A 21839-nucleotide genomic window follows, 5' to 3' on the forward strand; every position below is an offset into this window, starting at 1 on the left:
GCAAAGCCTAAGGACCCAGGTTCGATTCCCAGAACCCATGTTAAGCCAGCTGCATGCAACTGCCTGGAGTTCATTTGCAGAGTCTAGAGGCCTTGACGTGCCCATTCTCTCCCTCTCTTCTCCCTCTCTCTCTCCCCCTCTCTCAAATCAATAAATAGAAGCCATTGTGATGTACGGCAAGAGCAGGCTGCTCAGAGCCACGGTGACATGAGCGCTCCTGAGGCTGTGGCCTGGTCCGCTGAGTACAGATCCTTATGTGCTGCCTGTTACAAGCCCCTAGGGCTGGGTTCTCTGCCTTAAGTCCTTCCTTGCTGCTCTGGGTCCAGTTCCCAGCTCTCTGCTTCCTTGTCCTGGGCCATCTCTTCGAGCAGGCGCCATCGCCCCGGGCAATGGTGCTGGCTGGGCTGAGTCTAGAAATGGGAGTTGCTTGGCTTCCAGAGCTGCTTGGGACCGTCTGGTCCCTGGAGGATGAAGGATGCCGTCCCAAGAGAAAAATGAACATAAATAGAGACTCAAGCAGCACAGCCGCGGTGTGTGACCCCAGTGAGGACACTCCACTGCAAAGCGCGCACCTAGCCCCTCCCACGGTGGCCACCAGTCTCTCTGAAGGCAAGCATGAAGCACAGGGCGGAAAGGACAGCCCAGCCGGGAGCCGCGGGCCCTCACTGGACCTCCCCGCGGCTCCTTCCAGAGCAGCGCTCCAGCAGCGCTCCCCCCCCCCCCCCCGTATCCCACCACCACCAGCAGCCATCTCTGAAACACATTGAAAAGAATTCAATTAGCTTTAATTAGTACAAATTTAATCCATTTTAATTAGTTTTAACTCATTTTAAGTTCTTAATTAGTTAAACGTTGAGGTTTTAACCCATGAATTTCAGACTTGAGGCTTCTCTTTCAAAGTTGGAAGAAACAGGGGCATTTCAGGTGGGCGTGGTGGGTCGGGATCCAAGAGCCCATGGGCAGGGCCTGGCTCACCCACTCAGCCTCTGCCCTGCGCTGGCAGCCGGCAGTGCCAGGCAACCTGAGTGTCCACCTTGGCCCACCCACGTGTTCCTGACAGGCAAGTCTCAGTTTACATAGACTGGGCCCTGGGCGCTTTTGTCCAGGTGATGGCGCAGAGCCTAGGGGCTCCGTGCTCCCTCCTCTTTCCACACAGTGCCCTTGGGGCTTCAAGGGGACGCTGCTAGTGGCCACCTTGGTCTCTCTGTCTCTCCCTCTCTGTGCATCTGTGGTCTGTGCCCATATGCTTTGGTGAGGTAGGACCTGACCCTGCAGGGCGGCGATGTGCCCTGCAGCTATAGTGTAACCACACTGCCCCCTAGTGGCACAGCTGCTACCTGCCCTCACCTGAGACCATTTCCAACTTGTAACATAAAAAAGGGAGAGAAGGGCTGGCGAGATTGCTCAGTGGTTAAGGTACTTGCCTGAGAAGCCTAAGGACCTAGGTTCAACTCTCCGGATCCCAAGATGCACAAGGTGACGCAAGTGCTCAAGGTCGTGCATGCGCACAAGGCGGTGCACCTATCTGGAGTTCAATTACAGTGGCTAGATTCCCTGGCTCGCCAATTCTGTGTGTCTCTCTCTTGCTTGCTCTCTCTTGCATTAAAAAAAAAAAGGCCAGTCTTTTGGGCTTGACTCAATAAAAGGGGGGGCTGAAGAGATGCCTTAGCAGTTAAGGCATTTGCCTGCAAAGCCAAAGGACCCAGGTTCACTTCCCTAGGACCCACATAAGCACATGCACCTGGAGTTCGTTTTCAGCAGCTGGAGGCCCTGGCATGCCCATTCTCCCTTCCTCTCTCTCACTCTCAAATAAATAAAAGTTTAAAAAAGGAAGGGAGACCTTGGTGTGAGGTGGGCACAGGGAAGAAAAAGAGAGGAGAGGAGAAGAAAAGGAGATTGGAGGGGGACAAAAACAAAAATTGTCCAAAAAATGTCATAACAGGCTGGGTGTGGTGGCACACGTCTTTAATCCCAGCACTTGGAAGACAGAGGTAGGAGGATCACCATGAGCTCGAGGCCACCCTGAGACAACATAGTGGATTCCAGGTCAGCCTGAGCTAGAGTGATACCCTACCTCAAAATTTAAAAAAAAAAAAAAATTGAATTAAAAGAAAGAAAAGAAAAATGTCATAATAAATGCTGGGAAGATGGCTCAGTGATTCAAGGCACTTGCTTGCAAAGCCTGCCGACACAGGTTCAATTCCTCAGTACCCACAGAAAGCCAGATGCACAAATGGCACAGGTGTCTTGAGTTCATTTGCAATAGAATGAGACCCTGGCGGGGAAAGGCCTAAGCGAGGTCAGGGGAACAGATTGTATAAAAGAAGGGTGGGGGTGGCAATCAAAATTCAAGATATTCTGCATAAGACATATGAAAATCCTTCTTGAATAATGGCACGTCCAGAAGCCATAGATTGCTACTAGAAAATTTTCAGTTCCAGGGATGGGATACCTTCCAGTGAGTTGGCCAGGGAGTTCCCTGTTGCCTCCAAAACATTATAGGCTATTGCCAAGGCCCTTGGTTCCCCATGAGAAAGAGATGGTGAGACCCTATTGTAGAAGACTTCATATGCCTGAGCAGCAAAGTCACTGAGAAATCAAGCTGGTGCTGAGCAGACAACCTTCTCCCTGAAGCCCAGCCAACTGAAAGCTGGAAAAAGCTGCGCTGCATGCAGCCTTATGGGAGACAGAAGTCATCAGCGGTGAAAACAGTGGACACTGGAAGACTCAAGTTTGGCCAGACAGGCCAAATGACTGAACGAGTGCAATAGTGGCATGTCTGCTCTGGGGAAATCAACTGCTCTCTAATTGGCTGAAGGCCCACTCTATGGGAGGGAATACATGCCTGGTACTGAAAACCTCATCAAGCCTATGGCAGGGGAGGTCATGAGCCTTAGGGGCACAAAGCCTGCTCTTGTCTGGCTAAATGCATATATTACTCTCACCAAATTGCCCTGAAAGCACTACACTTAATGTTCATATTCATATATTAATACTACTCTCACTTCTGGTTAGAGAAGCTTCTCTTTTCAGATGGCTGTGACCACTGGGATGACCCAAAAGGCAACACAGTGCTGAGAAGAAGGGCGGAGGAGTGTCCAGCACTGAAACATCTCACACCCTCCAAGGCTCAGGATCCATTGCAGAATGAAACTTAATTCTCTATATGCTGATAAAAAATAATTTTAAAAAACGCAACTCCTATCAGAAAATAGCCCATGCACTGAGCTGTCAAGGCTCCTTATAGGGAAGTGCCCATCCGGTGACTCCCCAGCATGATGGAGAGGGCAGAAGATAGGCCCTGCCCTCCTGGGACTGCATCCCAGGGATCCAGAGTGCATTCATCACTGTTCTTGTTGCTGTGACAAAAAACCTGACAACTTAAGAAGAAAGGGTTGATTTTGCTTGCCGTGAAGTTGTAGTCCATGGTGGTGGGCAGTCATGGTGGCAGGGGTGTGAGGAAGCCGGGCACTCTGTATCCGCAGTCAGGAAGCAGGGAATGGCGAGGGCTGGTGTTCCGTGCACTCCTTTTATTCAGTCCAGAACCACAGCCCGAGGGATGGTGTTGCCCACAGCTGACATGTGTTTTCCAAAGTCAACCTAATCTACAAACTTCCTCTCTCCAGCACCCCCGCCCCAGGATGAGTTTGATAGGAAGGTTGTATCACCAAAGTCCTAGGCCAGGGGCCTGACGTCAAGGGTTTCAACATGTCAGGTCCAGCCACTGGCCCCAAAGCCAAAGAAAGAAAACAAGAGTAACAGTGAGAGAGGACCTGGCTAGATAGCTCAGAGGGTAAAATGCATGCCTCAAAAGTATGAGGAGCTCGATCCCCACTACCCACCGAACGTGCCATGCACGGTGGCACATGCCTGGAATCCCAGCAGTGAGGAGCAGTACAGAAGGACGCCTGCGGCTCACTGGCCAACCGGTCTAGCCCAGTCGCCGAGCTCTGGACTAGTGAAAGGCCTGATTTCAAAGAAAGGGATGGTGCTTCTGAGAACTGACACCCGCGCTTGTCCTCTGACCTCCACCTTCATGAACACACATGTGTGCATGCACACATACACACATTAAAATTCGTAGTAAGGGCTGGGGAGATGGCTTAGCGGTTAAGGCATCTGCCTGTAAAGCCAAAGGATCCCCATTCTATTCTCCAGGACCCATGTAAGCCAGATGCACAAGGGGACGCATGCGTCTGGAGTCTGTTTACAGCCCATTCTCTCCCTTTCTTTCTCTCTCTCTCTTTGCCTCCTTCTCTCTCACAAATAAATAGATAAAATAAATTTAAAATAATAATAACAGAAGCGAGAAGGCACAAACATGGCTGTGTGGGGAAGGCAGTGATCACATACCTCCGACCACCTTTGGGCACTGACAGAGGAAGAACTGGTCTGGGTTGTGTGTGGTCTGGCTGATCATTGTTTCAGTCTTGGTTCTGAACAGTGGTTGGAAGAAGTTCTTATGGCTGAGCGGACAATCTGATTCCTCTGGGGTTCTGTCGGGGAGGGGCAGCCTCAGGGTTCTATCTCCTACCTAAGGGTTTGATCTTATCATGGTGACGTGTCCATGAGGTTCTGCAATTCCTAGAATCCAAGGTGACTGCACATTTGGGACAATGACTGGAAGTTCCCAGGTGCCTTTGGGAGGGGATCTGGAGCAGGACACTGTAAAAGCTGACAGGGAGATGTCTCAGTCACTCTTGACTTTGTACCTTCCACCTTGAAGGAGGTGATAGGAGTGCTTAGCATGATTGTGAGCAGAGTAGAGTCAGGCAGGTGCCTTACAGGTTCGGAGTGAAGGCACAGATGTCAGGATTCCTGCTGCTTTAGCTACCTGGTGGCCCACGCAAGGAGTCCATGCTTTTTAGCAAGAGCAATTTCTCCGTGCCTGTTACCACTTTCACTAGAATCTGAGTGACTTGGGATTTATAGGAAAGTAGAGATGCTGTTAGGAAGGAAACGGATTGCGAGACGTCCCCTCAGAACCGAAAGAATTTTGCCCAGTCCTTGGGGGCAGCCCTGCCAGGCTGTCTACTGGCTTGGGGCCCAGCTGACCACAGCAGTGGATGTGTAGCTGAGAGCCCACCCAGGACAACTGACCAAGCTCCTCAACGTCTAGGAGGATCCTACCCCAGGATCAGCCTTGGGTCTTGCCAGCACTGAAGGTCAGCACTGTGAAGCTCTGTGCTCCTCCCTCTGTGACGCTCCCAAGCCTGCGTCAGTGGTCAGGAGGTGGCTCCAGCCACCATGGATGGCTCTGGTCCATCTGAGCCCATCCCTGGAGTGACCAGCTGGGGTCCCAGGACAACTGGACTGTGGAGGAGCCTGACAGGTGCCGGCCGGGATGGTGGACAAGTATATGTAGAAAAGCAAGACCCACCTGATGCTATGAGGGACAAACCCAACCAAGGCAATACAAGGGCACAGAGGAAAAACTGCCTCTGAGCCAGTGCAGGGCCAGAGCAACATTGACATGGAAGAAGTGGGATCCCAAATGGGAAATGAGGGGGCACACGCCATCAGAAGAGGAGCTCCACGCGTCTCACAGTCGCCTGGGGTGTGGGAGAAGGAGGAGGCATACATACTTAGCCTTGGAGACATCAGCAAAACCTCAGAGATGCCCTAAAGTATTAATGAAAGACAAACCACAGGACAGCAGAGATCCTGTTAGGAAGAAAATGACTTGCCAGATGTCCCTAGCCTGGGCTCCCTTGCCTTACTCTCTGTCTCCTCTGCAGTGGGGGGATCAAGTCTCTCCCCCCACCTACTCCATCCCTCTGCATCCGTCCACTCTGCTTCCATGGCTGGCTGAGAATATGCATTTTTTTTTTCTAAACTCTCATGAAAAGTTTAGAAGATGGTCTGAAAGTGAGCCACAAATCAAAGCTCGACACTATTTAAGAAAATGAAAAATTGTCTAGTTCATAGATCTCAACTCCATAAGGCTAAACACTAGTGAAACAACAATAAAAGTGGAATAAAACTGGGTACTAGGAAGCGGGAAGGTTGTTCAGTGGTTAAAGGCACTTGCTTGCCAAGACTGTTGGCATGGGGTTCAATTCCCAGGTCACCACATAAACCTGATACAAAAAGTGGTGCACGTGGTGCCAGAGACAGGAAGCCTTGGTGCAGCCCCCTACACACACACACACACACACACACACACAATTTTTTTTAAACCTAGTACTAAAGACTCTACTCGTTTTATTTTTATATATTTTTTTATTTTAGATAGCAGGGGGAGAGAATTGGCACTCCCAGGGCCTCAGCCACTGTAATAGAACTCAAGATGCTTGCACCACCTGGTGGGCATGTGCGACACTGCGCTTGCCTCACCTTTTTGTGTCTGGCTTGCATGGGATCTGGAGGGTCGAACATGGGTCCTTAGGCTTCACAGGCAAGTGCCTTACCTGCTAAGCCATGTCTCCAGCCTGACTTTACTCATTTTCTGCTTGTGCATATGTGTGTGGTGTGCATGTGCATATGCAGGTGTGTATGTGTATGTGGAAGCCAGTTTGCCCTGGGGATCTCCTGTCTTAGCCTCCCAAGTGCTGGGGATTACAGGGGCACACCACCCACCTGGCTTTCTATGTGGGTGCTGGGAATCCAAGCCCAGGTCCTCATGCTTGCACGGCAAGCACTCTGCCCACTGAGTCATCTCTCCAGTTCCGTCTTACTCATTCTTCTAGTTGAGTCATGGGTCAGAGGAACTCAAACAAAAATAGCATCCTGTTCAGAGGCTAATGGCTGGGAATGCACGTCATATGCATCAATACACCTGGCCAAAGAACATTCAGAGGAGAAGTAATTGTTTACTGTTCCTTACTTTTATCATTCGCACAATCTGTGTGGCTGGAACACACCAGACCTGTACCCTACCTCTTGGGGTCCAGGACACAGTGTCCTACAGAGGCCAGCATCCCACTGACCATTTTACCACCTTCCTGCCACCCCTCCCTTCCCAGGCCCCACCTCTTCCTGCTGCCTTCTCTTCTTGCACCCTTCTGCTGTTCTTCCCTCATGGCTGGGTCACCCTAAACCTCAGGAGGGGGAGGGCTCCAAGCTCTCGACCTAGCCCTGGGCCCTCAACCCATGTACAGCAGAACAGGCTTTAAAAAACCAATTTTATTGAGGTGCAATTCACAGGCAATAAATCAACACAGGGAAGCATGTGACCGAATGCTTCTGACAAAGGAACACACCCTTACCTGTTATGCCCATGGGCACAGTTTCCACTGAGCCCAAGAGCCCCAGCCTTTCACAGCATCCTCCACCAGCCACAGGCCAGCATCACCAGCTTCCTGCCAGGGCTGAGCTTCCCAGTGGACAGAAGCCGCAGGAGGGCGTCTTTCCCTCAGCATCCTGCCGCAAGACTCAGCTTTCTTGCTATTTTTGAGACCACCAGGGCGTTCATCAGGGAGGACATGGGATTGTATGCATCCCAACACACAATTGGGTTGTCAGCAATTATGAATAAAAATTGGGCAAACTGGGCTGGAGAGATGGCTCAGCAGTAAAAGTGCTTAACTGAAAAGCCTGATGGCAAAGTGGCATGTGCGTCTGGAGTTTGTTGGCAAAGGCAGGAGACCCTGGCACATGCACTCATCCTTCCCCATACCTCTCATAATTTTTTTCTTTTTTTGGTTTTTCAAGGTAGGGTCTCACTCTAGCCCTGGCTGACCTGGTATTTACTATGGAGTCTCAGGGTGGCCTTGAACTCACAGCGATCCTCCTACCTCTGCCTCCCGTGTGCTGCGATTAAAGGTGTGTGCTACCATGCCCGGCTTTTTAAAATACGTACTTTTAAATGAAGCAAACCTGTGTGCACCAGCTTTTGTGAGAATGTGTTCAGTCCTTGGGTAGGGACTGTGACTGGGCTATGTGTTGTGTCGTGCATGCTGTTTACCATACCAACGCACCATTCATACTCCATGCCTTTTCCAGCACCTAATACTGTCTTTTAAAAAATATCATCCTTTCTTGGGGGAGTTTTTGTGTGCTCCCCCACTGCTTGGTCATGTGATTAGACGCATATTCCCACAGTCTATGCATCTGTGAGTTTGTTAAGTGTCTGTTCAGATCTTGCATATTTTAAAAATTGATGGGCTGGAGAGATGGCTTAGTGGTTAAGGCACTTGACTGTAAGCCTAAGGACCTAGGTTTAATTCTCCAGTTCCCATGTAAACCAGATGCACAAGGTGGCATTTGTGTCTGGTTTCTTTAGAAAATACACACACGCACATGCACACACACACACACACACACACAGAGAGAGAGAGAGAGAGAGAGAGAGAGAGAGAGAGAGAGAGAAGGAGGGAGGGAGGGAGGGAGGGAGGGAGGCAGGCAGGCAGGCTTGGGGCTGGAGAGATGGTTTAGCTGTTAAGGGGCTTGCCTGCAAAGCCTTAAGGGCCCAGATTCCATGCAACCCAGATGCACATGGTGACACATTCCTCTGGCATTCAATTTGCAGTGGCTAGAGGCCCTGGCATGCCAATTATTTCTGTGTGTGTAATAAATGTTTTTTAAAATTGAGTGGCTAGTTGTCTCAGTCCTGATTCGTGAGGGTTATTTGTGTCTTCTGGATACACATCCTATATCAGACCCTTGGAATAAGGCTATTTTCTCCCAGGGATGGTCCGCCTTTTTGTTGTTTGTTTCGTGGAATAATTGAAAAGCAGAGGGTTTAGTCGTAGAGAAGTCCAGGAGGTTAATTCTTCCTTTTAACAACTTTGGTTCCTGGGTCCTAAGGAATGTATGGAAAGTTGGTCTCCTGTTCTCAACCCATAACTCAGTGATAGAGTCTGGATGTTGACTCTTCCCGAAAGGTCCATGTGCTGAAGGCTTTGTTCCTGAGGCAGTACTATAAAGAGGGAGGGGTCTTTTAAAATGAGGGGTCTAGGGAGAAGTCTTTGGGCCACTGGGTGCACGCTCTTGAAGGGGTCTGTGGGCATCAGCTCCTTTGCGCTTGCCGTGCCATGGGCTCCCACCACGCTGGTCTGCCTTGTCACAGGCTCCAAGCAGTGGGGACGAGCATCCATGGCCCGAAACCTCTGCAACTGTCAGCAAAACAAACTTCTCCCCTTGATCAGTGACTGCTTCAGGAATTCTGGTCAGTGGGTAGGTAGTGTGGTCACTGCCCAGCAGGACTTCCTGCAACGGTGAAAATGCTCCAAAATGCAACCACAAACTCGATTTGTACGTACTGCCTAACCCCTTTAAACTGACCTATTCTGGTATTTCCGCCTGATTTACTAGGATTCTTGAACTAATTATGAACTGAAGTCCTCAGAAGAAAGCCAGGCCGGTGTTAAAGATTACACAGAGTGATTCCCGGGTTAGAGATTCAATGAGTGTGGAGAGTTGGAATGTTGCAAATCCAGAGCCAAATAACCTCAGGCCATTGTTGCCCACCTCTGTGTGACCCAACATCCTTGTGACTGTTAGGTAAATCCTGATTTTCACCAACACAAAGGCCAAGAATGCGATTAGATAGCACAAGACCCATAGCAGTGACTTTCCCACTTAGCCTAATCCTGTAGCTGATGCTTCCACTGCCGTATTTTTTATGTACATGTATTCATGTGTGCGTGCGCGCAATGTGTGCGTATGTAGAGGCCAGAGGGCAACCTCAGATGCTGCTCCTCAGAGGCTATCAAAGAAACACTTGGAGGCCTGGAGAGGTGGCTCAGCAGTTAGAGGCGCTCACTTGCACAGCCTGATGGCCTGAGTTAGTGTCCCCAACAGCCACACAGAGCCAGGTGCGCAAAGTGGTCCTGTGTCTGTGGTTCGTCTGCAGTGGCAGTGAGGCCTTGGCATGCCCACGCTAACTCTCAGTGTTTTCCTTTCTGTCTCCCTCCCTCCGATAAGATATTAAAATTTTTTTTTTTTTTTTTTTTTTGGAGACAAGGTCTCCTACTGTCCAGGAACTTGCCAAACAGGCCAGACTGGGTGACCAGTGAACCCCAGTGATCTTCCTGTCTCCACCTCCCAAGTGCTGGGATTACAAGCACGTGCCACATGTCCAAGCGTTCCCTACGTGGGTTCTGACGATCAGATTCTGTTCCTCATGCTATCAAGGCAAGCCCTTTACCCATTCAGCCATCTCCCCAGCTCCCACAAATGTATGTTTAAAGCATCCCGATTTATGCCAGGCGTGGTGGCACATGCCTTTAATCCCAGCACTTGGGAGTTAGAGGTAGGTGGATCGCTGTGCGTTTGAGGCCACGCTGAGGCTCCATAGTAAATTCCAGGTCAGCCTGGGCTAGTGTGAGGCCCTACCTTGAAAAACCAAAACATAACAAAACAGAAGTATCCCGATTTATGATTTTTCCTTGTTCTGTTACTGTATAATTGTCACCACAGGGGAACATGGTATCTGGGTAATTGGGATCTGCGTTTCTGGGCTGTGACCACTTACATTTGGCTCCAGAATAAGCGATCTCTAAGTCTCTTCGAAGTAAGTGTTGTGATTTTGCATTGATGGTCCTTTCAACTGTCAGGTAAACCCTCGGGAACATATTAACTCAACAGGCTATTAGCTTCTGTCAACCCAAAAGCTAAGGTCATCAGTTATCATCTATGGCTTATAACAAACACTTCCTTCTATAATCTGCCAATCTGCTGTTCCCACCAATGTATTTGAAAAAAAAAAGGCTTGATTTATGACTATTTTGTTCTGTGACTATAAAAGTTAATGTAATTGATTCCATGTTAGAACACGCTCCTTGCGGCGACCTGAATCCAAGTGGCAGGGCCATGTTCACTTCTACTGACCTGAACAGTCTCTCATTCCTCTTGAGGTAAAAGCTAAGCTGTGTCTTGTACTGACCTGCCTCCAGCACCTTCTCCGAGCAGAGGTTTCCCCTTCCCTTCCAGGCTCCATGCTTTCCATTTCTCTGTCCTCACATGGCACCACCCAGCTCTCAGGTGCCTTGCTGCCCACCTAAGGGGCACGGCATCTGGTTTCTGGAGGCTAAGGATAATGGTGTGTAACTTGCTCAAACAGACATTTGCAACTACTGTCCTCATCAATGACTGCTGTGCTGCACGAAACCCTTGGTGCCAGGATGGATGTGTAGCCTGGAAACACCCCATGAGGGGAGGAGGCTGGGGTACCAGTGCTGCTGGCGGGAGCTGAGAGAATCGGCTTCTCACAGTTGTCTCCACATTCTGTCCGGCGCTCGCAGGAGGACCGTAACCCGTCACCCCATTCTGGAAGTAAGAACTGAAAAGGTCAGCTTCTAACATGATTGTGGTCACACTGTGGTAGCGCGTCCAGCTGGAGGTGATCTCCAGGGTGGTCCCCACTTCAGGCACTCTCAGGATGCTCTGCTCGGGGACATAGTTAAATCCAAGGTACAACTGCTGAGACCTAAAGAGAGACTGGGGGACGCGAGCTGTGCCGAGGGCCCTGGGGCGCTGCTTCAAGGCTCCAGGCGTATGAGTACGGACACGCACGCATGCGTAGCACTGCGTGGCCCATCGTGCCCAACTTCCTGACAGGGCCTGGTAGTCACCTTTCCCTCGCAAAGTGGCTCAAGGTATCCAGACCTGTAAGACACTGTAAGGGCAGAGGCTCTCAACTCCCAACACCTGGGAGGTGCAGGCCCGTCCTGAGGACCCTGGGAAGAAAGACAACGTGACATCACCATCCACAGTCACTGGCAAGCGACACCTTGCCCAGGACAGAGCCTCTGCAACCGAATCTCACCTGAGCTCCCCAATGCTGGGCTAGAGGCTCGCCCTAACCTGGAGAGGTCTGTGAGGCTGCCCACCAACCGTCAACTGTTTGCACGGGTGGGAGGCCAGGGCTGGGCCTGAGCACCTGCGTGTGGCATTTGCTCTAAGCCTCGCTTCTGCAGCCACGTCACTGCAGCAGGGGCTGTGGGCAAGGGAGGTCACGCCGCTGCCTTCCAGGGCCTCAGCACGAGTCACCCGGACACCACTTTCAGTGCTTCAGCGCCTGTTTGTTCTATCGTGTGCCAAAGACGCCTGTTGGTGCCCACCCTGTATGCCTCCCTCCCTCTCTTCCCTACCCTCTCGCTTCTCACCCAGGCCCAGGGTTCACCCCAACTTGCTGGACACTTTGCAAAGTGACCATTGCCCTGACTCTACACGGCAGCAGGGTCTCCCTCCGTCTCATGTGCCTCTCCTTCACCACTGGCTTAAGGGCAGTTTGCTGCCCCTTGGCATTAAGTCCCTTCCTGGAGAGCCTGCTGTGGAGCACAGACAGTCTATCTGCTGTCAGAGGTCAAGATATCTTACTGAACCCAAAGGGCCTGCCCAGGAGCCAGGCAGCAATAGGAAAAGGCACGCCTACTGCCTTTGAGTCTGGGTGACCCCTGTTGGAGATGGCTAGTTGGTGCCCCCCCACAGCTGGCCCAGGAACGGGGCATCACCTGAGTCCATGTGTCAGAGCTCAGCCTTGTTCAGGGAGAACCACTGGTCAGACTGGGAGAGACAGGGTCCCTCTCCAGGGTGCACATGGGTTCCCAGTGTGCTGGGGTGTCCGTGGTTTCCTGCTGCTGCTTCGGAAAGGTGGGTTCTTGGGGGATAGTCACTCCAACAGAACCTGAGCTGTCCGGAGCCTATGAAGATTGACATCCTGGTCTTCTCCTGGACTGGGTGGACCTTACTAGCCAAAGTCCTTGCTCCCAAACATTCTGGACCTCAGAAAACATTAACAGTGACCACAGCTGCTGGGCCCCCTTCTGTTCCTTGTCCTCTGGGATCTGTCCACAGTAGGCCCACATGCCCTCAGTGTATCTGGGCTGTGGGAAGAAGTGGGGAGCTATGGGCCACCTTCAATGAGTCCTGCTAGCCAGGGTGGAGCCGTGTGCTCATCACACCCTCCAAGCCTCCCCTGAACAGCAGAAGTGCCACCCGTCTAACTGGTTTGGGGAGCTGAGGCTTGGAGCTAAGGAGCTTCCCAGAGGCACTTCCCGAGTTGGGATGGACTGTCCACTACTGACTTCAGAGCCCTCTGGACAGGCCTGTCTCCACCTGGGAGTACTCACTGGCAAGCCTCAGATAGTGGGAAGTAGACAAGGAACTATTGTTCTCTGGGGACAATAGGGCTGTTGTCAGGTAGCAAGAGGGGGACCCTCTGCAAAGGCTGGACGCCACGTGGGGCTGGGCGACAGGGCTCATCCTGTTGGGTATCGGTGGGTCTGCAAATGCCAGGCGTCCCTGTAGCGGCTGTGCCTGGAGCCCACAAGCGGTCAAGGCTGAGGCTTCGCTCTTGGCACCCTGACCCCACAGCCCAGGCTCCACCCCAGGGACCAGTCCTCACCCTCACAGGCCACACTCAGGACAGCTGGGACTCCCTTGCACACATCTGCCACTTAAGATTATAAACACACCTGAGAGCCACTCCCCAAAGCATAGGATCTACTCCCCCAAAATGACTGTGCCAGCCATGTGGCATTTTCCTGAAGCCAGCACCTGGTGTCTGGAACTGCAGACATCTAACCCAGTTTCTAGGAGCTCTTCTATCCCCAGAAGCAACCAGGTCTCATTGTTCTTCCCTCAGAACTTTTGCCTCCAAATGACAACTGTCCCCAAGTGGTGTTAGTCACAAGAGCCCCTCTCCCCACAGTGTATGCCAAGGAGCAGTTCTTACAGGAAACCTGACATGAGGAATGGGGCTGGGAATGCCCACTGTGCTTGCCCGAGTACCCAACTCCTTCCTGTCCACGAGTAGACAGGGTGGGCGCCACCATCTGCTTCTATGGGCCGGGTGTTTCTGGCTGAGCCCCATGGAGGCAGCCTGGTGGTGCCTGGTCTCTCTGCATTTGTCTGGCTCATAGACGGCCACAGTGCCCTGTCCTTGTCCAAGGGGGTCAGTCCACTGTAAACTCCTCTGCCACTCCTTCAGGACAATGTTCCTGTGTTTGGTCCTACAGGCTGTGAGTACGTCCCAAGAATACAGACAGCCTACACAGCCAGGTGTGTGTGTGTGTGTGTTTGGGGGGGTGTTCTAGATATTTTCCTAAAATTCTTCAAGCTATTTGATCTCCACTTTCAAGCCAGTAACCTCTCTATGTCTGGTTCAGTACACCTTGAGATTTGCACTGGTTCTTTTCTAAATATAGAGGCTTATGGGATAGTATCCAGCCCCGCGGTAGAGGTAAGGGCCCTTCAAGTTGCCTGGACAGCTGGGTGGGTAGATGGAACCTGATGCTCCTCTGCACACCAGGGGGCTGGGCAGCAGATGGCCAGGGAGTGCATATGGTCCATGCTGCCCCAATGTGAAGGGTGAGGGCCACCCCAAATGCCAGAAGCTGCCAAGTGGACTTTCCACTGCTCCAGCCAGGGTAGCACTAGGTGAGCAATGTAGCCTCCTGGGCAATGGGCTGGACTCAGGGGTGGAGCTCCTTGTCCGGTGACTAAGTGACCAGCGCCTCTGCATATACTCCCGGGGTCCAAGTCCAGAAGGGTGTGGCAGCTGCAGGCTGGGGGAGGGGCAGTGATGATAGGCACACTGGGTACCCACATCTACGACAGTCACGGAACCCCACCTCCTCCCTTAGGCTCTGTCCAGCCAGACCCGCTGGCCAGTCCTCCTTTTAATGCCCATTGTCTCCCCCATCTGTGTAACTTCCCTCCTTATGTGGGAGGTTCTAGGCCTGTGTTGCACGGTGACCAGGACAGTGACCCCTACGTGCAAGACATGTGACCAAGTCCATTCCAAGGAGAGAGGCTGGCTGCTATGATATCCCCACATACTGGGCATTAGCTCTCCTCGCTGGGAGCTTGGGGGAGGTGGCCCACCGATCCTCGTGTCAGCATTCCATCCCTTTTACCAGAGCATGACTGGGTGAAGGTCAGTCTGAGTAAGGGCCTTGGGTCTTGGGTCCGTTCTGTGCCCTGGAGTCCGGGGTCCCTCTACAAACAGCCATGCGCTGGCCGTCAGTGCCCTTGGAGCGCACAGACGCTGATGTCCAAACGGGTCGGGAGCCCAGGCTGGTGCCGGCAGCGCCACTCAAACCCGCCGTGCTCCTGTGGCCAGTGCCTCGGTGCGTGGACTGCCCTGGCACGCGGGCCGGGGGCAGACGTTCCCACGGGAGTCTGGACGAGCGAGCACGCGGACTTGGCATCCCGCTGCGCCGGCCGGGCTAGAGGGATCAGGGGCGGATCCGGGGAGGAGCGTCAGTCCCGGGCCCGGCGCTCACCGCATCGCTCCAGACGTCAGCGCCAGGCAGTGAGCCGCGACCCGGGCCACCGCCGGCCAGGTAGGGGGCTGGAGGAGAGCGCACGCGGGCTGCGGCGGGGGCAAGGGCATGCACGGGAGGAGAGGGGCTGGGAGCCGTGGGGTGGGGGGCAGTGGGAGCCGGGGCGCACGGAGGGAGGGGAGCTCGCGAAAAGGAGAAGACCACGGGGTGGGGAAGTAGGGAACCGAGGGCTGGCGGACAGCGGCCGGACTCGCGGCGATGCCGCACGCGCGGCTGCGGTTCCGCGTGACTCCGGAGGACTTGCTTCCCAACCTCGGGAGAGCGCGTGCGCGAGTCCAGCGTGGGCGTGGCCAAGCGCGCTCCGCCGCCGCACCCCGGCCACGCCCCCGCGCTGGCCACGCCCCTCCCTGCTGCCCTCGCGCTCGCCGCCGCGTGGTCTTGTGGGTGGTGTAGTCCATGTGCCCTGGACCGGAGGGCCGGAGCCGGCCCAGCCAGGTACCCATCCCCCTGTGAGTCACCGAGCTGGGATCGTTGGCCCCCCTCCGCGTGGGGGCTGGGGAGACCGTGGGCTGAGTGCAGGCTAAGATCCTGGGTCTGCGGGGGATGAGAGGGTGAGTGTGGGGGGCCCTCGGTTTGAGTTCCCCGGGGTGCCACGGGGGAAGGGTGAGATCCCTAGGGTGCGTGCAGAGCGCAGGGCAGGGTCTGCAGCGTGCTGGAGGGGCCCGTGGCACCGGCGAGTGGGAGGCACAGGCGGAGTCTGCGGTGGGGGGAGACGCAGGCTGACGGTTTGGGGGTGCGTGGAAGCCGTAGGGTGAGTGCTGGCAGGATCCCGGCGTTGCGTGCGCAGGCTCGGGTGCAGTCGAGTGCGTGCTGCCTGGGCGCTCAGGGCGCAAGGTGGCAGAACCACCGCGTTGGTCACCTGCCATCCCCGCTGACTGGTGGGGGCTGTGAGCATCATCTCTCCCCCCCACCGACGCCGTGTCCTCCGCAGGAACCCAGTTCCTTCGCCCCTGAAGTACCCTCCTCGGGTCCGGAGGAACCAACTGCGCCTGTCTCAGCCACCTTTGAGCACATGTTGCCCGCTAGGGAGCCCGTTGGCCGCGGCTTGGTCCTTGGCGGGCCTCCAGCTCCATTGTTGTCACACCCGGAGGTTGTAGGTGCCCGACAACTCGAACAACTTCCCCTTGGAGTAGCTCACCGTGGGGTTCCAGCAGAGAACAGGTGGAATTTACCGGGCTTCCTGCAGCTTTTCCTGAATGGTCTTCCACATCTCTGCAGTCATCCATTAGGAGGGTCCCATCCACTTCCCCATCTCCTGGGAAGTCTGGCTAGTGGCCCAGACGTATTCATTGACTCCTCACCATGTTGATGTGCCCAGCCCCAACTGGCCGGCCTCAGCCTGCAGGCCAGAACCTAAGCGGGCCACACACCCAGAGCGCACCCCTGGAAGCCTTTGCGAGGTTCCCACACTGAAGATGGGATAAGCCCTCGAAGCTGCCTGTTTGACCACCCTGGGAAGAAGTAACTCCCCCCTCAGGAAGACCTGTAGAGCCCCCAGCATCCTGGTGGATTCAGTTTACACAGTCTGGCCCAGTGGAGCCATCTGTGCCCTTCAGACCGGAGAAGCAGTCAACATGGCAGTTGGTACCTTAGCACTTGCTCACTGCTTTCTTTCTTTCAGAGAAATCTTGAGCTCCGGATGTTAACAGTTGTATGTGCTGCAGGGTGGGCTGAGGAAACCCGTGCCTGTGGGCATGTGGGCCTGCAGCACTGGCAGCCAGAGGAGCTCAGAGCTCAGCCACAGCTCCGGGGTGAGGGGTGTTGCAATGCCTTTTCTTTCCCCACTTTGTAAATTTTTAGGCATTCTTAAAAAAAAAAAAAAACACGTGAGAATATTCCTGGTTTAGGATGAAATGAGAGTGCCGTTTGCTTTTGCTTTGATTTTGGGGTCCTATAGAGAAGTGAGGGGAACGGTTGGTACTGCATATCCAGCCAGGGTAGGGCCTAGCTTGTGGCTTCATGGGCTCTGGGTTCAATTCCCAACACTATATAAACTAACTATGGTGGTTCACTCCCCCCCCCCAATAATCCAAGAACCTGGGAGGTGAAGGGCAAGAGAATCAGGAGTTCAAGGTTCTCCTTGGCTGCTTAGAGTTCAAACAGCCTGGAGTATATGAGACTCTGTTTCAAAAACAAAATAAACAGAAAAGGACTGTGTGGTCCTCCCCCACAACCCTCCTGGCTGCCAGGGAGTTCCTTCAGCTGTCTGGACGGGGCCGTGCGTTGCTTTATGCAGGGCACGCGGGGGCCAGGCCCAGTCCTGCCGCTTGCCTGCCGTGAGCGCCCATGCCGTTTCTGCAGCTGAACGCCTAACAAAACCTCCCATCTTTGCTCCAGAGTGGGGTTGCACGAAGCCATGTTGGGAAGAGTAACCAGGGCTCTGCACTAAAAGGGGAGGGCTTTTTAATTTTTTTTTTTTTTTTTTTTTTTGAGGTAGGGGCTCACTCTAGCCAGGCTGACCTGGAATTTGCTATGTAGTCTCAGGATGGCCTTGGACTCACAACGATCCTCTTACTTCTGCCTCCCAAGTACTGGGATTAAAATTTGTGGGCCACGGTGCCCAGCTGGAGGGTTTGAGTCATAGCCGGAGCCACCAACTGTGGGAGTGATGTGGTGGTCACCACAGGTATACTAGAATAAGCTGACTGACAGTCTCTGCGCAGATGTCAGCTTGGGTCTGCCCTGGCCTTTGTTCCTGGAGGACAGTCAGGGCTGAGGCTGCCCTGCCTTAGCCAGTAGCTGTGCATGTAAACACCAGTTTGGACTTGTGATCCCCAGTGTTTCCATCAGACCACTGTGAAAGAACTTGAGTAAGAACCTGGACCACTGGCCCCTGTCCTGTGTGGCAGCTCCTCCCACTGCTGACCTGTGGCTGGCCCGGTAGACACTGGAGTTGGCAACTCCGGTCCAGTACCAGAAGTTCTGGGAAGTGTGCATTAGTGCCTTTCCGCAGGCCTCCAATCCATCCTAGTGTGTGTGCCGTGAGGCCTCTGGGCTGGGGGAAGGTGGCCCAGGGCTTCTGTCCTCTCTCGGAGCCGCAGGGAGATCTATAAGCCACTTAAGCTGAAGAAAGCGGCTGTTGCAGGGAGCTTGGGAACCTGGCAGTCTTGATTATTTTTTAATGGTGTGAGTGTGTATGTAGTGTGTTTGAAATGTATGTGGGTGTACATGTGCGACTGTGCATGTGGAGGCCAGAGGACAACCATTCACCTCTTTTTGAGACACTCTCTCATTGGCCGGGGACCTACTATATTCGGCTAGACTGGCTGGTCAGTGAACAGGGATGTACTTGTCTCCATTTCCCCAAATCTGGGGTCAAAGGTGTGCACCAGCATGCCCGACGTTTACGTGGGTCCTGAGGATTGAACACGGGTGCTCCTGCTAGCAAAGCAAACACGTTACTGGCTGAGCCATCTCCTCTGTCTGTTCTGTATCGGCACCCTGGGTGTGTCTTCCTCCTGACCTGAAGGTCACTGAGCCAGTCATGGGACTAAAAGCCTATTTAGCACAGATGAGCCGCCTTTGCCCCAGGACACCTACATCCAGAGCTGGGCAGCACCTCCTGGCTTAAGTCAGAGAGTGTCCCAAGAACCGAGGATAGGGGACTGGAGAGGGGGCCAGGCTCCAGGCCGCTGGGCTTCTCTGCTAAGCAGGTGTTTATGGACGCGGTCTGCGTGGAGGGCATAAGCTGGAAAGAGGAGATGCACCAGCTCGTGGGCTGTACACTTAGCATGTGGTCCCCAGAGGAAGGTTGATGCGTATGTGTCCACTGTGGGGACATGCCTGGCTCCTTGCTAAGAACAGAGTGTACCTCGAGTTTTGAGCCAGCCTCTTGGGCCTTTTCATGAGGATTTCAGAGTCCTCCACTGTGGTGCACGTGGCTCCAAAGGCCGGGCAGGGGCAACCTCGAGCAGCCCGAAGTGTAGGCGGGTGCGGCTGGGTGGAGCTCACCGGAGGCAGCTTGGAAGTGCCAACAAGTGGAGCCTTCTGCTGGCACCATCTCCTCTGCTTCCTGAGTACCTGCTACTCTCCCCTGGGCCAGCTTTAGTGCGACAGGGCTGCCTGACCGTCCCCTTGAGTGGGTCTTGCATTTTGGTTTCTTCTGGGGAATGAGGCTCCATCTCGGCATCAGAATCCCAGAGAACAGCCTGGGTGTCCACTTCCTGGGCCTTTAGCACTGGGGGGAACTATCTGACCCGTCTGAGCACTGGTTGGGTGGGGTACCTGCACCTTGCCAGTCTTTATCCTAGATGCTAATATCACGTGGGTGCCAAAGAGTCTTGAGTATGGCCTGTAGATGTGGCAAGGTCCCTGTTGAAAGACCAGCCAGAGCTTTGTGCCAACCCCAGGGTAAGGCCATAAGTTTTCACTGAAGGTTGGAAGCACAGTTTACCAGATTCAAAAGTCTCAGCTGTGCAAAAAAAAAAAAAAAAAAAAAATTGTGCTTTTTATTGGTGCCTGAGAACTGCCACTTGCCACTGCCTCAGGATTCCAAGTGACACCAAGTATAAAAGATGTTACTGGGCTGGAGGGATGGCTTAATGGTAAAGGCACTTGCCTGCAAAGCCAGAGGACCCAGGTTCAATTCCCCAAGACCCACGTAAGCCAGATGCACAAGGGGCACATGCGTCTGGAGTTTGCAGTGGCTGAAGGCCCTAGTGTGTCCATTCTCTCTGTCTCTCTCTCTCTCAAGTAAAAAATTAATATATTTTTTTAAGAAAATGGACGTTCCTGTCACTCCCGGGGATGGCATCTTTCATATAGCCAAATCCCTGAGATTTCTGAGCCCATATTGGGCACAGAACTTTGGACTTAGCTGAATGCCTGACCACCTCTCAATCTGGGCTGAGTTAGCTGGGCAAGTGCAGGTGCCATGTGCAATCTGACGGACCTGACAAGTCCCAGTGGTGTGTGTTGGGGTGCTCAGCTCGGCCTGCACCTGCCTTGGTGTCTCTGAGTGGGTCGGCGCTGAGAGCCAAACCTCCCTGGCCCCGTGCCTTCTCGGCTGGTTGCGCCTCACCCCGGGTGGTTTGGAACTTGAAGCCAAGTAAAGCAGAGCTCAGAGTTTGTCCAGCTGCAGCTGCGTGGCCGGTGCTTGCATCTTCTTGGACAGACCCCCTGCCTGGCTGCTTGTTTCCATCCTGTCCCTGAGAATGTGGGTCCTGTCCCAGGCCCCGGAGCTTCCGGGGCCACCACTGCTGCTCGCTCTCCTGGCATCTTCCCAGCCCTTTCTTCCCTCTGGAACTCCGGAGTTCTCACAGCTGCCTCCGTCCCAGCCTGCCCTTCCTTGCAACCCTCCAACAAGACAGGTCTCTTGCTTTGTTAGGATCCTTGTTGTTAACTTGTTTCCTCTCTTGCCTCAGAAATGGGCAGATGAGGACTTAGACAATGAGATCCTGACCATTCCTAACAAGCACATGTTTTTGCCCACACAGGCCCAGAGGCAGAGTGCCCGTTGTGGGACCTGCAGGTCACATGGTTTTCCTGGACCTCTGTGTTCCATGAGGGGTGGGGGTCAGGGGACACTTCTAGCCTAAGAAGTCTCAGCCTAGGGTCCATGGACAGGAACTATGGGCCCCCAAGGCCTGTCCTGTATCTAAGAAACTTATTATGCCCCCCTGCTCGACAGCTGAAGGGGACTCTTTCCAGGTCCAGATCCCCCGTAGTCACCTCCTGGAGCAGGCTGTGGTGGGAAGGAGACGGACCGACCACCCGGATCCTTGGCATGAACGATGCTGCTTGTCTTCTCCTAGCTGCTTTTGCTTCCTCTGTATCCAGCTGGCCCCGTCCCACCCTAGCCCACCTGGCCTCGCTTCCAGAAGCAGCAGGTGGCATAGGTGGATACCAGCAGTGCCTCTGCCTGGAGCGTATGGCATTACAGAGCATGGAAGTACAAATGAGCCACCAGGTGACTTGGGATCCTAACAAGTGGACGTGGCTCCTGCAGGGCAGGAAGCGCTCGAATGCCGGCACCAGACGCCTGCCCCGCGTCCAGGACAGGACAGTCCTCACGAGCACCTCACCCGACCACCCAAAATGCTTTGGACACGTGGTGCAAGGCCAGCATGGGGACAGCAGCTGGAAAGGCCACCTGTGACTGGACTCCAGTTGTCCATCCCCTCAGCTCAGCCTCTTCGCTTTATGGACCCAAGAGGGAAGGGTGGTGGCCGTGGGGGGTGTGTGTGCCTGAGTTCAGGTGTGAGCTTCTGCTTTGTCCCCTAACCCTTCCTGTGCCTTGCTTTGCCCATCAGCCTCTGCAGGGCACCCCCTTCTCTCACTGCCTGTCTTCCGTGCAGCTGCGCCCTCAAGAGCCGTGCTGGCCTGCTTGTGCACACGCTCCACCCCCGAGAAATGTCAGCCTGTGGCTGTACCTGCGGCCAAGCCCCCTGGGCTGGGGTGTGGCCAGGCGCACACCTGGTGTCTTGCCAGAGCCTGTGGCTCCTTGCCTTCCCTGGCCAACGCCGTGCCACTGAAACAGTAGCTGTGGACACCACAGTGTGGTTGAGGCTTTGGTCTGCTTAGACCCTTGGCATGCTGCTCTGGTTGGTGGAGGTGGGGGTGGTGACTAGGCACCTGCGCCTCCAGTTGGTTCTCAGGTTGGCAGCG

The 21839-nt window shown here is 53.9% G+C and overlaps 1 protein-coding gene across 4 annotated transcripts in view; it reads left to right on the forward strand.

The window, feature by feature from the left end:
* The first annotated feature begins 15087 nt into the window (after positions 1-15087).
* Slc19a1 (solute carrier family 19 member 1) overlaps positions 15088-21839 on the forward strand; it is a 39865-nt gene continuing 33113 nt past the window's right edge. For 3 of the 4 annotated variants that reach the window (XM_045148936.1, XM_045148937.1, XM_004669348.2), the window contains exon 1: positions 15089-15233. The gene's annotated coding sequence lies outside the window, so the exon portion shown is untranslated. Of the gene's footprint in view, positions 15234-21839 lie in introns of all 4 variants that reach the window. The other variant, XM_045148935.1, reaches the window with a different exon arrangement.

Source organism: Jaculus jaculus, chromosome 5, assembly GCF_020740685.1.
Source record: "Jaculus jaculus isolate mJacJac1 chromosome 5, mJacJac1.mat.Y.cur, whole genome shotgun sequence".
Taxonomy (NCBI): domain Eukaryota; kingdom Metazoa; phylum Chordata; class Mammalia; order Rodentia; family Dipodidae; genus Jaculus; species Jaculus jaculus.